Here is a 16531-nt window from a genome sequence, read left to right on the forward strand (position 1 = left end):
TGGGAAGGTTCCAAAAGCATTGCTATAGCAGGTCTATTGCAAGGGTTAGAACCATTGCAAAAAAATTGTTGTATTAGAACTATTTGGTGCTATAACCATTGCTATTGATGGATAACCATTTCAATAAGGTATCTTATAGCAACGGTTTCATGAACCATTTCCATAGAGTCACCTATGGAAACACTTTACTGGAAAAAAAATCTATTGTATCGGACACACTTTGAATATCATTCCATTTGTTATACTATTTATTTTGTCAGAACCATAGAGAGAAATAAAATCCAAACACTTCTACTTTCTATAATGGTGAAACACTCTTTTTCTCTCTTTTCTCTTCTACCACCTCTCTCCTGTCTCAGTTGAGAACCACTAATTCGAGGGTTTTGACACTGATTATATCAATGATTTTGTTGTCCTCGATGAACCCATCTCCACCGTACAATACTTCCCTTCTTCTCCACCTACCATTACTCTCTCCGTCTCTGACCCTATTAAATCTCATCATGGTCCACCTTCTTCTCCTCCGTCTAATCCTACCACTCATGTTACATCTCACCATCTGACCTAAATCCTACGTCGATGTCCTTTGAGGAATGGGATGAAGATGAGTTAGAAGGTATTCCTTAATCTCCGCCCTCTAATTCCTATTTAATTATAGAATTTGCCACTGAGACTTCCACTTTATCCAAATTGGATCCCGATTTAAATCCTAAACTAGAGCTTGACACTGAAAGATTGAGATTGATATCGAATTATACTATTGATATAGCTTGTGTTTATTTCTTGATTATGTTTGTAATAAATTAATTTGGGAAGAATGAGAATGAAAACTTAGCGTTAGCTTGGGCGAGTCAATTCGCAATGAGGGATTTGATATTTGATAATAATTCTAGTGGGAGAAGATTTTGTCAGGGTTTGCTGGTTATGATGAAGATAAAAATTTTGCAAGATTTGATATTGAGGTTGTGTAATATGTTGGTGCCTTGTAAAGATGAGGTAACTTTTGAGGTGTAGATAAATGATTATGCAATGGATCATGTGGTTGTTGATGTAGCTAAGAAGAAATTATTCTAGACAATGCCAAAATAGATTATGGATCTCCAGAGATTTGCATTAGTGGTGAGTCCACTAAGTGGTAAGAAGTGGATTACTGACGAGTTGGCTATTATTACTGAGTCATAAGAGGTGGCAGGGGATATGATCAGCGAAACCATGCTTCAGCAGGTTTCTTTCTTAATGACTATGTATAGCATTAGTTTTTCATAGTTCATAGTAGTCTTGGATGTTTTGTTGTTAGAAATAATATGAATATTAGTTTGATTTGTGTTAGTCATTCGTGCTATATTAAAATTGTGTTCTTTTACTGGAACGTTTGTTAGTGTAATCTACTCTATTGTCATTTTGGTATGTTGTTTGCTTCTCGTGGCCTTTATTTTATAACATTGGCTATTGTTTTATAACAAATAGTAAAACAACCATTGCTATTATTTTTTCTTTCTTGTAGTGGGGATTCATATGTATGGGGTAATTTTTGTTTCTCCAATGCAATTTTGTCAAATGCAACATGAATGAAGCAACATAAAATCGTCCAGTTTAAGCAAATTTAGAATTCAAATATTGCAAAATAGCATAATATGAAGACTGGTGATTAAATTTTAAATTTTATGTCTACTTTATGAGTTTTACATATAAGACCAAGCAGCATAACTTTTCAAAGTTTTGCCACTAGGCTGGTATGCCTCGTCCAGAAAAGTTACTCTAATAGCCTGATCATGTTTATGAAAATCTTCTTTGTGGTCTGTGGATTTGGTTAGTTTTGTTGTATTGGCTAAAAAATACAACAATAGTTCCATCTAGAAATTTTTTGATCCATAAGTTTTAGGTTTAGATGTTGCTGGCCTGCTGTTGCTTTTTTCTCCCTATTTTTTTCCAGTTTAGATGCATTATTGTTGCATCAATAGTAACAGGTTCCTTACTAACCCCATTGACATGTGAAATTTTGGACAGTCAATCGTTGAACTTGAGTTTCTTTTTTATTTATCAAAATACATAGTGAAATAAGTAATAGGTAACATAGATAATGCAACTTTTGCTAGAATAGGAAAAACTAAAAAAATGATAAAAATAAATAAATGAGTGAAGCAAGAGATTTCAAAATGATAAATCCTCTATAATCATAAATGTACACACTAGTGGGTTCCTTCATATTTTAGTATACTAGTATCCATCCGTGCATGCTAATGACTATTATATGGTCCTAGCTATTCCCTCTCAAAATCTATTATTAGCCTCTAGCCTATTGCCTCATTTAAAAGATTTTACAAAGTTATGTACAAGCTTCCAGATAAGTGAGAGTAGCAGGTTGACTATGAGAGTCATAGTGAGAAAGTAAAGAAGACTGTGTCAACATTGATAGGGAGAAAAGATAAGATAAAAGGAGGTAGAAAGTAGAGAGCCAGTAAGCATGTTACATCAATTGGTATTTAATAATACTGGAAAAACCTAAGGGAAAAGAACAGGAAAAGAAGAAAGAGAAAAAGGGCTTTTTGTCTAGAAAATATATAACCAATTTTGCCAACTGGTATAATAGAAAGAAGGCCTAAACATATTAGGTATTTCTTATGTTGAATGATTAGAGTGGTCAAAGTCCAATATATTATGTAATCCTTTATTCCATTATCACGTTTGGGAAATTTTTGTAAGAATTGTTTACTTTCCCTGCCTCCGGACATCTTGCAATTTCAAGATGTGAGGAATACCAGATACTTGATTTCATTTTACTGTACCTTCTAGCTGAGATCCCATGCTCTCTGGTGTCCTTGATTTTACCTTTGACTATTAGTTCTTTTTGGAGTTGATGAAGCTGCCACAAGTAGAGTCGAAATTCAGAGTGTGTCTTTTCAAGATTCAGTTCAAGTCTCAAGTTTATGTGTATCTAGAGTTCTTCTTTGCTTAAGTTATTTTGTGTCATTTGAATTTAGCTTCATTTTAGGTGACATACTTTAAGAAAAGCTTAAACACAGTGAATTCTGCATGCAAAGGGGTAGTTTTCTAGATTTTGTATATCTCATTCTAGTTCTTTCTTTATATATTATTTTTACCGAAACCTCAATATGCATGTAGTAGGTTTGAAGTTCCTTAAAATTAAAGGAGATATTGAAGAAGATTTTGTTTCTAGGGAATACGTTAAAGTAGGTAACTACCACAGGTAAGAATTTTTGTCTTTGGAATGCCTCTAGGAGCATTACAAGCATTTTACCTTTTCAACCATTGATGCCCATCATGTAGGTTTTCAAAACCTTCAATTCTATTAAATATAAAGTAATGGGGAAATTTTATTTTCTAAATACAATAATGGATTTTTTTAAATGTTGCAATAGTGGAACTTAATTCTCTTTGGGTATGGGGAAAATTCAAAACAATAATTGCTTGTTGCTAGAACAGGAAGAATTTTTTTGGTTAATTTAGGGGGAGTTTGGTTTCAATTATTTATGTCTTTTTCTACTTAAAAAAGTAGCATAAGCTTTGACCCCACGTATACTGCTTGGTAATCCAAAGTTAGTTGAGGTGGCAATATGAATTTTCTATATCCATTCTTCTCTATTGGAGCCCATTTAGTTTCACAATTAGAGTGCAAACTAATAAAGTTAAGCCACATAGTTCATTAATTTGATAGGCTTTATAAATTTTTGGAGAGATGACTCAACATTTAGGATCCTACTGATATAAAACAAATATCAATATAACTCTTGCACATACTATTAATATATGTAATTTAAAATGGTAAAATGAGTCCAAGAACCATAATTTAGTTATTTGAGGTGCAGGCCTGATTATACCTTCATGGACTTAAGTTATTTGAATAGATAACATTTTTCTTTTTTGTTGCTTGTCAAATAACATTGTTCATGTTCACTTTTTCAACTGTTCTAAGTAAACTAGAGTACTAACCAAATGCTGACTCACAGTTTTTCTCCCAAAGTTAATTGATTTTGCCATTTTGGGATCTGGAAATCTTCGTTTATATTCTACTTTTAGAAATATAGTCAGTGTTTTATAAGTATAAACACGATTTTGATTATTGCTTGCTACTGTTTCATGCACTAAGAATATCATGCTTTATTGATATGGCTAAACTAGTTCTATGTAATTTCAGACCTGATTACTTCTGTTATGAAGGGTGCAGGCAGGGGGGATGGGGCAGAGGCCGATTCCATAACCTCGGTTGGTTTTCGCAGATGACCCCTCACCTTGGTCTCCAAATAAGTTTTTCTAATAGTAAAAAGAACCTTAAAACCATGAATAAGTTGGATATGGGGCAGGAATAGTAGAATGGTTAGGGGGCTTGTCTTTAAGTAGTTGGCTTTCACGTAGCTACAGATGCAGGGGATAGTCTCTAAAAGCAACAACTGTCTCTTCTTATTATTCTCAGATATTATAGAGTTTGTGAACAATAAGCTTGAAGTTTGGGTCAACAAAATTTCAAATTTAAATTCAATGTAATTCTTTGTCAGAATGAAGTATGCCTTGTAGCTGATGATATTGTGTTTCGACAGTTGAAGGGAGCTTCAAATGTCAATGGTGAACAAAATTGAGGTTCAACAACATTTTTCAAAGATTGTAAAGATGACTAAGTCGTGGATCTTCAAAGGCCTTGTAGTGTATTAGTTTGGTAAAGCTCCTCTGAAGCATCATTTGTCTTAAGTTGATCACATCTTCTTTTCAGAATATGGTAAAGTAGTAGGTAGGAAGTTTACTGCATTGTGCTTATGAGTGGTGCTCTTTGTTGTCCATAAGGAGTGTTTGGTCCCCAAATGTTATTTTGTATGCAGATAGTATTCATGTATACTCTCTAATTTGTTAAGTGTACATATTGTGTTATAATTTATTATGTATGTAAATAAAATTTTACATTAATACAAGTGACTATTTTATATAAATCATTTTAATTTAGTAACATGTGGCAGCAATCGTTTCAATAGATCAATAAATCATTGTAATAGGTAGTTAATTGTTGTCGTAAAAGACCAATAAAACTGTTGTAATAGTTTAATTACATAGTTGTAATAGGTATTCAAAAATCATTGCAACAGAATAACAAAACAATCGCAATAAATGTTATTGCAGCAATTTAATGTCATTGTAATAGAATCTATTGCAATGGTTAATAATTGTTGTAATAGATGAAAAAAGGCATCCCAATAAGTCAAAAATAATCGTTGTTATAGCTTCACCTATGGTGATGGGTTTATCCAACCATCACATAAACTGTTGCCATAGACATATCGTAACGCCCATATATAGGACACTTACTGAACTATTACGGTAGAGCTATGGCAACGGTTTTATTATCTATTGTAATAGTTTTACAACCGTCACCATAGGGATAATTTCCAATAGTGACTCCTAAAGACTTACGTCTTATAGTCATGTTATCTTCTGACATAGACTTGTATAGTTTTGTTACTTGGCTATTATCGGGGGCATGTGCTAACATATCATTGACCTCGATTGTTAAAGGTTTTATGGAAGACTGTGGACTTGGGTATATTGGCTAGAGTATTGACATTACTAAAATGTTTTTAAGGTTTAGCCTTATCTTTCTTTTGTCTTATTATAAGGTTGGGATTCACCCAACCTTTGTGGTTATTTTGATGATGGTTAGATTAGGTTATCGGGGTGACTTTTGGTTTAGGTGGGCTTGAGTTTCCTATACAACATGACCTAGTTTTATGGCATGTCAATATTTAGCAAGAAGGGAAAGCTTAGTCCCTATTATGTTGGTCTATATCAGATTGTAGGGAAATTAGGGAATGTCACTTATGAATTGGATTTGCCAGCAAGTTTGACCTCTATTCATCTTTTTGTTTCATGTGTCTATGCTGAAAAAGTGTGTGGGTGACCCTTTTTTATAGTGTCGGTTGAGGATGTTGGTGTTTCTGACTCTGTCTTATGATGAGGTCCCAGTTGAGATATTGGATAGACAAGTTCATAGGTTGAGAACATATGATGTAGCTTTGGTGAATGTTCTTTTGAGAAAACAAAACGTGGAATAAGCTATATGTGAAGTTATGGAAAATATGAGAGAGAAGTACCCAATATTGTTTCCCATATTGGATAAAAGTGCTTAAGGTACAAACTTTGCTTCCCTTCTTATCGTATTTCAAATTTCTCATTGGATTCTGTTTGCATTCTTTTTTTATCATGCTAAAGGTGCCTTAACTCCTTATTTAGGGATGAATGATCCTGGGGGGGAGGGGTAATGATCCTGGGGGGGAGGGGTTTTGACAACCCAAGTTCTTGAGACTTAGACCCTTCAAGAGTTGAGTAATTAAACTATCCAAGATTCTGAAGTGACATCAAAATTGCTAGTGATAATGATCCAGGGCTCGAGTCATGATGTCACATAATGAGTCATTATGAGGACTCGTTACCACGATATTGAGTCGGCACTATTTTTGGTCCCTTGACAGTAAGTCCAGGGTATGACTCTTTATGAGGTATTATGATTCATTATGGATGACTTATTGTTATACCAGTGAGGGACCAGATTTTTTATCATCAAGTAACGACTTATGATCAGGCCTCATGAGTCGTTACCCAAGTCATGACAACTGTACTCAGTTTTTCCTACACGTTTTAATTAGGATCCTTTTGATATTTTCCTTTCTTTACACTTCTCCCACAACTTAAAAACACTCTAATAACCCCTCTCGCACCAGTTATCAAAAATAAAAACACTATCTTTCCTTTTTGACTTCCAAGGTAAGAAAAACTAGGGGTTGACAAGGTAATCAATCAGTCAAGCTCTAAACTTCGAATCCCTTTCAATTTTCTATATTTTAGGCATGTATCTCATCTCTAAACTTGTATTATAAATTATAGCATAAATTTATTTAACATTCATGTAATTTAAATGTTGGGTTTTGAAATTGGGCTGAGAGTTTTTGATTGGTTTCTAATTGAATTATTTCCCTATGATTTAAATTTGCTATTCATTCTTTAAGTAATGGATTTTGGGGCTGAATGGGTGCATTATTATGGTAATTGGAATGAGGAACATAGGTTTTCCCCAACTAATATATTCTTGGCTTGGTAATGGCATTAACCTCAACCCTCTTTACAACTTTGGTTTTGAATATGGAATTTGGATAATTCAACTTACTTTGGAATATTTTATTTCTTTAAAAAGGATAATGGATAATGAAAATGGTTTTGGAATGCCCTTGGTGGCAATGGTTTGGATTTAAAATGGAACTTGGCAGTCTAATAGTTGTATAAAATGGTTTGGCATAATTATATAAGCTTGCAAGCATATTGACATTATGATACCAAGTTGATATATTACTTAATAGATGACTCCTGGGTTAATGGTTGGGTTTTTCTGTAAAGTGGTTTCAATTTGGTCTTAAAGGGAATTGTGCAGCTCACCATGAAGGTGTAGTCCCGGGGGACCAACAATGGAAACCATGTTTGCCAATATGGGGATCTATATAACCATGTTCTTGGTGCACACATTATATTTTGGAATAGCTGTCACCTTGGTGTCTTTATCCTTTCCTTGATTTTCTTAGTTCGTGCAGTTAACATGCACTAGGGCCCTTTCAATAGGGGCAGCTAAACCTATATAGCCCATGGGTGCTTTTAGGACAGAGCGAGTGACACAGTTCAAGTGAATGGTTTAAACTCTTATGTTCATGAGCCTTGTCCCTATCCCTGCATCCTATATATATATATATATATATATATATATATAATTATTGTGCATATGTTTTTGACTAGTTTTGGGAATGGTATATTTTATCCCTTTCCCTGAGTTACATACCGGTGCTTACTTCACTGACCATCCTTAGACGCTTCATCTTTTCATAATGTTGGGTCCGAGATCTTTTTTGTTACCCCTATGTAGTGTTAGGTGGTGTGGTATATTGGTTGAATTGCTGTGAAGTAGTAATCCCCTGTCTTTTTTATAACCCTACCATTTTATTAGGTTTCTTTTCAGATTTTGGGATTCATGAATTCTCTTTTTTCATGGTCGGGGGCATGTCTCCACCTAGTTTGGTATTTTGGTTTCAGAGGCTTTTGTGGACATGCATTGGTTATTTATTTGTTTTGACTCGTAGTTCTCATTTGGTTTATCTATTCTTCTTATCATCATCTTTGGTTATCTTCCTCTATATTATTTTATTATATTTTGGATGTTAGGCTAAGTGGCTGGTCTTTGACTCACGGTGGGCTTGATATACCCATCAAGACTAAGCCCTGATTTTGGTCGTGAGACTCACCCAGTGAGATCGTAATATGAGGCAATTTCATTAGCTTAAGGTGCTTAAGGATTATGACCTTAATATTCTCTATCATTCGAGCAAGGCTAATATGGTTGTGGATGCCTTGAGTCAGAAGTTGACTAGCATGGGGTAGCTTGGCACATTTTTGACCTAGGAGAGGTACTTGGCCATACCCATCATGACTAAACCCTGGTTTGGGTTATGACACTTCACCCAGTGAGATCATAAGGAAATGCCATTTTCTTAAGTTGCTTAAGGATTATGACCTTAATATTCTCTATCATCCGGGCAAGGCTAATATAGCTGTGGATGCCTTGAGCTAGAATTTGACTAGCACGGGATAACTTAGTGCATCTTTTGACCCAGGATAGACACTTAGCCTTAGTGATTTAGTATTTCGCTAACCAGATGGTTAGGCTTGATATTTTGACACTTGGATATATTTTGGCATTTGTTGGGGCTAGGGCTTCCTTGATGGAGAAGATTTTGGCTCATTAATTTGATGATGTTAGGTTGAGAAAAATTTGGGATAAGGTGTTAAGTGGTGAAGCTAAGGAAGCCTCACTTAATCTAGATGGTATTTTGAGGATTGAAGGTCGAGTCTGTGTGCCGAGAGTGGGTGATTGGGTCAGATAGATTTTGGAGGAGGCTCATTGTTCTAGGTTTTGCATTCACTCGAGAGTGACCAAGATGTATCTTGATTTAAGGCAGCGTTACTAGTGGGGTGGTATGAGTAAGTATGTAGTGGTTTTTGCAGTACGCTACCTATTTTTCTAGCAGGTGAAGGTCGAGCCTTTAAGGCTTGGTGGTTCGCTTTAAAGGTACCAATTCCTTAATAGAAATGGGAATGAATCACTTTGGACTTCATGATTGGGTTACCACATACTTCTTGTTGTTCAGATAGTGTTTGGCTCATTAAGGATCGATTGACCAAATATGCTCATTTCATTTCAAATTAGGTTTCTTTTAATGTTGAGAGGTCGACGCATATCTATATTTGTGACGTGGTGCATCTTTATGGTGTACCATTCTCTATCATCTCATATAGAGGTTAAGTGTTCACATTTAACTTTTTGGAAGACTTTTCTAGAGGATGTGGATACTCGAATTAATCTTATACATCCTTTCACCCACAATGATGGTCAGTCGGAGAGAACTATTCATGTTTTGGAGATATGCTCCACGCTTGTGATACAAACTTTGGAGGATAGTGGCACAACATCTATATTTGGAGAAGTTTGCATATATAACTACTAAAAATTACTGCTATTGCAATGAACTTTTTGGCAATGATTCCAAAAGTGTTGTTATAGAGTCTATTGCAACAATTGGAACTATTGTAAAAAAATTGTTCTACTAGAACTATTTTGTTCTATAACCATTGCTATTGATAACCGTTGCTATCAATAACCGTTGCAATAGGGAGCCTTGTAGCAATGGATTCTTGAACTGTTGCCATAAAGTCACCTATGGCAACACTTATTGACGAAAAAAGCTATTACAACAGTTGTGATTTATTTCCTCCCAAAAATTAAAGAAATATATAATAAAATAAAAGAAATATATTAAAATAATTTAATATATTGAGATATAAAAGTAATAAACCAGTATTGAGTTATATTACCACAGTACTCTCGATTCGACCAAAATCTCACCACCGGACAGTATATTTTGACCAAAATCTCACCACCAGTATACTCTAACCACAATCACCACTAGTACTCTCCGACCAAAATCATCACCAGTACTCTCTGACCACAATCACCACCAGTAATATTCGACCACAAAATCGACCACCAGTGCGTGCTCCGACCATAAAACGACCACCAGTGCATGCTCCAACCATAAATCGATCACCAGTGCGTTCTCCAACCATAAATCGACCACCAGTACTCTGACCACAAATTTACCACTGCAGCGACCCCAAATCAACTTCTCTACTTCCCCACAAAAATTCAATTTTAGCTCTCAAAATTGGGGTTTTATTCTTTAATTTGTTAATTTTAAGGTTAGTGTCTGACATGGGTATGACAATAATTTTTGGGAGATTCAAGGTAGGTGATGATTTTTTCTTTTAACTTTGGAATTAGCTAGAAATTATTTCACTAATGGCAATAATAGTTTGTCAATTATATGAATTCTGATTGTTTATGAGAGACATCTGTATGCAAAACCCAAGATTTTAGGTCCTAAACATTGCTTTGTAAGCATTTATTGCCTGTAGAGATCTTTGTACCATTACTATTAGATATTTCACTGTAGGCTACCTAATCATGTGGCTGTAGTAATTGTGTGAAGAATTGAATAAGTTAGCTTGTGGGAATTTGCCATTTTTTGGAAAGGCTTCACAAGAAACAAGAATGCTACTATTTATCCAAAAATAAAGAGAAGAAATATACTCTTTGCCCATGTTTCCCTTTCTTGTAGTAAGAGGGTGTGGGGTTAAAGCAGTAGGTAAATAGGCAAAAAATGATGGGTACCTCTTTTTCCTATGATGTCTCTTTAAAAATGCGACATCACTTTGCTAGGTGACTGGATATGATGGACTGATTTACTATAATCTTTAAGAATTGTTTTGGATAACTCAAGTTAAAATTTTTTGCTTATAGTTAGTGTGAATTTAGGACATATTTTCTGCAGTTCTCAATTTGAATTTTCTTGGTGAAGTGCTTTAGTATTTGTGTCAATGTATTTATATTTTTGCTATATCTCAATTTCAGGCCATGCTTGCGGCCTACAGGGTTTGTAGTCCTAAACCTTTATTAGCTGTCTAATAGACCATGGAAAGGAAAAAGATTGTCATGCAAGATTAGGTTATCAGATAGAACCTATGAAAAGTAACTTTTTAGCTTGACAAAGGTAGTACTCAAATGCTTCCTTTCTTTGGTTTCTACATTACTTGTTCTTCTTTCTTCTTAGTTATTTTTACACACTTCTATGGTGAGGTGAAATTTCATTTAGTACCGTTAATACATTCAAGCCAATTTCCATATCGGGACCCGGCAAATTTGGATTCGTCCCATATATGGTCCATTTAAGGGGAAGCACTTCCTAGTAAAATTTTTCCATACCAGAGATTGAACTCGACTGAAACACCTTGGCTTTTGAAACTTTTAAATTTCCTGAGTTTGAGCTTTCTAATCATCATATGACTCATGTTTACTTTTTGTATGTTGCGGGTATGATTTAGGGGTCTTACTCGTGTGTTACTCATTATGGCATTGGTTGATTTTGGTGTAAGGTATGAATGGACATCATAAGGGTCGTATGTTGATGGTATGAGATAGAAGAGCCATTCATATATTGTTTATTGTGTCAAGCCCTTGGTAGGTTTCCTAGGGTACTAATCATATGATGTGGATACTAGTTGGTCTATGAAGTAATATGTTGGATAGGATTGGAGTCCAACTTTCTGCCTAGGGTACAAGTGGTGGGTACTACTTGTATGTTATGTGTACAAGTTAGGGGGAAAGTCATACCCTCCTGCACATATTTTTTAGATTTAAAGCTAATGGTATTTTGGACATTTTCCATCCCAAAACTTTTAAGACCCCAAATCTTATAACACTTTGTGGCCTCTCATAACATACTTTGAAGGATAAAAAAAAATCTCTAAACTTTTTCTTGAAGATTAGGCTAGGGTTTCTACAAGGTGCTCATCTAGAGGTTCAAGAGTCAAGTTCTTTCAGTGATTATTCGTGTTTAAGGCATGTGACTCTTCCCTCATTGTTAGTTCATAAAAATCATGTGTTTAAAGCTTTGTTTATGAATTAATAAAGGTATTTTTGAAAACCAATGTTGAGGCTTTTGTTAAATATTGTTGAGTATTGTTTACTCTTGGTTTAAATTATGTATACACATATTTTAATGATGGTTTTGCACATATGGGTTCTTGGTAATTGTGATTTAATAATTGGGTCATGGTTAACCCTAAACTTGATGGTTTTTACTTTTGTTTTGGTCTTGGTATTGGTATTACCTCAATGTGTTTCGGAAAATGTCTAAGAGAACAAACTAGTCACATGTTGAATTGTGTTTTGAATTAATGCATTGGCCTAAAAATTGTGCATTATTGGTAAATGGTTTTGTAAAGGCCTTGTTGGCTATATATTGATTTAAATAGTAACCTTGATGGTTTAATAGGTTCGATTCGCAACATAATGAATTGAACTAATGTCTTTGTTAGACAATGGGTTTGAGTTCTATATAAATAATTAATTAATTATGATAATGGCATGCGGTAAATTTACAAGTGGAATTGGTATGACAATAGCAACGGGATGCATTAGTATGTAATTAGTTTAATGGTTGTGTATGTTTAATGGATGTTTTTATTAGGCTTTAAAGTGAGATGTGTAGCCAGGCTGTGAAAGTGGAAGTCCAAAGAATTAACATTGGAAACTGTGCTAGCTGGTGTGGGTGTCTTTGTGACTGGGTAGTTCGAGTCTCTCAAATGAATATATCAATAGGAAATTTGAGTCCCCCTTAATGCATGCATTGGTGCTTAATCCACCTTGATTATGTTGCGAGATTCGAGTCCCTCATATAGGCATATAAGATTATGGATATTCTCTGGTTTGTGAGACTATATCCACTGAGGCCCTTCCAACTAGGAGAGCTGGTCCATATAAACCATGGGTTTCTTCGTATATGAAAGTTATGTTAAACAACCCAGGTTAATGTTTTTAAATTTTATGCTTATCGTGTTCCCTATCCCAGCATGGTATGTTTATATATATGTATGTATCGCATTGGTTATGTGCATTGGTTGATTGGTTTTAAACTGTTGGCATTATATTATCCTTATTCTTGAGTTATATGATAGTGCTCCAACTGCTAACTTTCTTTGGATGTTCTATCCCCATACGATGTAGGGACTGGTCATACTTTCATACCTACTACTCAGAGACTTGGATCCAGGGACAACTTGTGTTGACTTGAAGTGTTGAGCTTCCATACTTTGGCACGCTCCATTTCTTGATTTGAGTTTTCTTATGTATTTATAATCTTAGACTTAGATATTGGTTTTGGCTATGGTCAAGGGCATGTCCTGACCGAATATTCTTGGTTTCTTGTAGAGGCTTTGTATGGATAAATAGTGGTCTTGGGTATGTCATAGAATGGATATAGATTTGGTTATTATTCTGTGGTAGTTAGTTTGGTTTGGATGATTGACTTGGTAGGGTTGGTCTTGGTTATAGACCTATGCCAAGGTCATTTACATTCTAAGTAATCTTCATCTTGTTATGTATTTTGAATTTTTTCAACTTAGGGTATATGTTGATTGGTTGGATTATGTATCAGGGATGATCTCTGGTCCTTGTTGGACTTGAGTTTCCCATTACGACAACGCCATGATTCGGGGCATATCAAGTTAGTATCAGAGGCTTATGTTCATGGTAAATAGGAGTCCACAAAGCTATGTCTAGTTAAGTCTCTTTTAAGGGTGTGTAGAGTGCCACATTCATAAAGGAGAGGCTACAAGGTATTAAGGAATGTTTCATTTTCTTATTGTCTTAACTTCGTGCTATAGAGTCTTAGGTTTTTAATCCTTCTGATTTTTGTTTGCTCATTTCTTAGATCATGCCTCAAAGAAGATCTGATGTTCATGCAAACTCCTTTGTCCCAACAAGGGACAATGGTGGTGGTACACACTCTACTTATGGAGTACAAACTCGTTCTAGGGGTCTTGTTCCTAATTATCCTGGAGTTTCACCGATTCCATCTAGTCTTTCTAAATCTCCTCTTGCTAAAGTGGCCAACATTGAGTTTGGTCAGTCTATTTATATGTTGGCATAGTTGGTAACTACTATGTCTGAGCGTGGTATTCTATTTAATCTATCCTCTAAGGCCATAAGGGTTGGCCAGTTCATGAGGTTGAATCCTTCAACCTTTATTGGTGTTAAGATTGAGGAGGATTCTTAAGGTTTTCTATATGAGATGAAAAAGATCTTTTGTGTTATACATGCAACTAATATGGAGGGTGTGGAGTTTGCCACCTACCAATACAAGGATATGGCATACTATTAGTATGAGGAATAGGATCAGATAAGGGGTGATAGTGCTAAGTCATCTTTATAAGAGGATTTCTCTAGTGTATTTCTGGATCACCTTTTTTCTTAGGAGATGAGGGAGGCAAAAATGGAAGAGTTTGTGAATTTAAGGCAAAGTAGGATATCTATCAAGGAGTATTCCTTTAAATTTCACAAGCTAATGCAATATGCTTCAGAGATGGTTTCTAGCATGAGGGTTAGGATGAGAAAGTTTGCTTTGGGATTGTCTCGTGAGTTGATCCGTGAAAGTAATGCTGACTTATTAAACAAGGAAATGGATATATCTAGGCTATTTATGTACATGCAGTAGGTAGAGGAAGAGAAGAGAAAGTAGACAGAGTTTAGTGAGAGGCAGTTGAAAAATTTAGGCCTTCTGTACATAGTAGAGAGATGGTGGTATATAGGTAAAGAACAAGTTGGGGAGTTTTGGTTCTTTTTCTTTGGCTAGTGCTTCTTACTCAAAGTTATAGGGTGATCATAGGTATTAGCATAATGGTGTGTTCCGAGAATAGGGTCCTTAATCTCAGGCTAGTAGTGCTCAGTCGGCTCCATCCTACCCTCCTTGTCGATTTGTGGGCGGTCGTACCATGGGTTTTGTGAGAAAGGGAAGAACATATTTATTTATTGTGGTTAGATTGGTCATATACAGCGTGACTATCATTCTAGGATGACTTCTGGGGCTAACAAGGTCCCTGTTTCCTCTTTATATGTTCCTTCACCAAAAGGTGCTATTTTCGCTTCTAGTACAACACTGGCCGAAATCACATATATGTTTTTACATCTTATTAGGATTCTAAGGTATATACCGATGTCGTTATGCTATGTTGACACTCCTATCCCGTGATGTGTACTGTTTATTTAATCCAAGGTCCACTCTTTCTTATGTGACCCCATTTATGGCTATGCATTTTTGTTTTGGCCCTGAGTTTATATTTGATCCTTTTCTATATCTACCTCGATTTGTGACTTTGTTATTTCTAAAAGAGTCTATAAGGGGTGTGTGGTAGGTTTTGGTCATAGATAAACTCTTGTGGATTTGATAGAGTTAGATATGGTTGACTTTGATGTCATATTAGAGATGGATTGGTTGCATTTGTGCTATGCTTATTTAGATTGTTAGACCCATAAAGTCATGTTTAAATTCCCTGCTCGAGGGTAGTTATGGTTTCATAGTGTATTATGATGCTTCTCATGTTGGTCTTGGTTGTGTGTTGATAAAGCATGGTAGGGTAGTGACCTATGCTTCTAGGCAGTTTAAAGTTTATGAGAAGAACTACCCTACTCATGATTTAGAGTTATTGGCAGTCGTATTTGCATTTAAGATTTGCTGTCACTATCTCTATGAGGTTTATGTTGACATCTTTTCTGATCATAAAAGCCTACAGTATGTGTTTACTCAGAAAGAGTTAAATCCTAGGCAAATAAGGTAGCTTAATTTGCTGAAAGATTATGATATGAGTCCCCATTACCATCAAGGTAAATTTAACGTAGTTGCTAATGTTGTTAGTAGATTATACATGGGAATTCAAGCTCATGTGGATGCGGATAAGCAGGAATAGGTGAAGGACATTCACCATTTGGCTAACCTTGGAGTTTATCTCACATACTCTGAAGATTGTGGTGTGTTTGTGAATCAAGTATGATCGTCATCTCTTGTTGTTGAAATAAAGGAAAAGAAGATGTTGGATTATGACTTGAACAAGATTACGAGGAATATGTATCAATAAAAAGTTGTTGATATTGCAATTGGTGGTGATGGTAGCTTGAGGTACCAATGCAGGTTCTGTGTCCCTAATGTCAATGGATTGAGGGTAAGGGTTTTTGGCTGAAGCTCATGGATCACATTATGCTATTCATCCTAGTTCTACAAAGATGTATCATGATCTAAAAAAGTTTTATTGGTGGAATAATAAGAAGCGAGATCTTCCTAACTATGTGGCTAAGTTCTTGGTGTGTCAACAAGTGAAAGTTGAGTACATAAGACCCGGACGCTTGTACCAAGATATTGAGTTGCTCGAATGGAAGTAGGAAGCAATTAATATGTATTTCATTACCATTCTTCCTCTATCTCAAAATTATTATGATTATATTTGGGTCATCATGGATAGGATGACCAAGTCCGCTTATTTTTTTCCTGTAAGGACCAGTTATTCAGCTGAGAATTATGCCAAGTTGTATCTTGCAGAGATT

At 35.3% G+C, this 16531-nt stretch overlaps 1 pseudogene; it reads left to right on the plus strand.

Moving 5' to 3' along the window:
• Nucleotides 1-328: 328 nt before the first annotated feature.
• Nucleotides 329-14087, plus strand: LOC107849194 (annotated as a pseudogene).
• Nucleotides 14088-16531: the final 2444 nt, after the last annotated feature.

This window comes from Capsicum annuum, chromosome 12, assembly GCF_002878395.1.
Source record: "Capsicum annuum cultivar UCD-10X-F1 chromosome 12, UCD10Xv1.1, whole genome shotgun sequence".
Taxonomy (NCBI): Eukaryota; Viridiplantae; Streptophyta; class Magnoliopsida; order Solanales; family Solanaceae; genus Capsicum; species Capsicum annuum.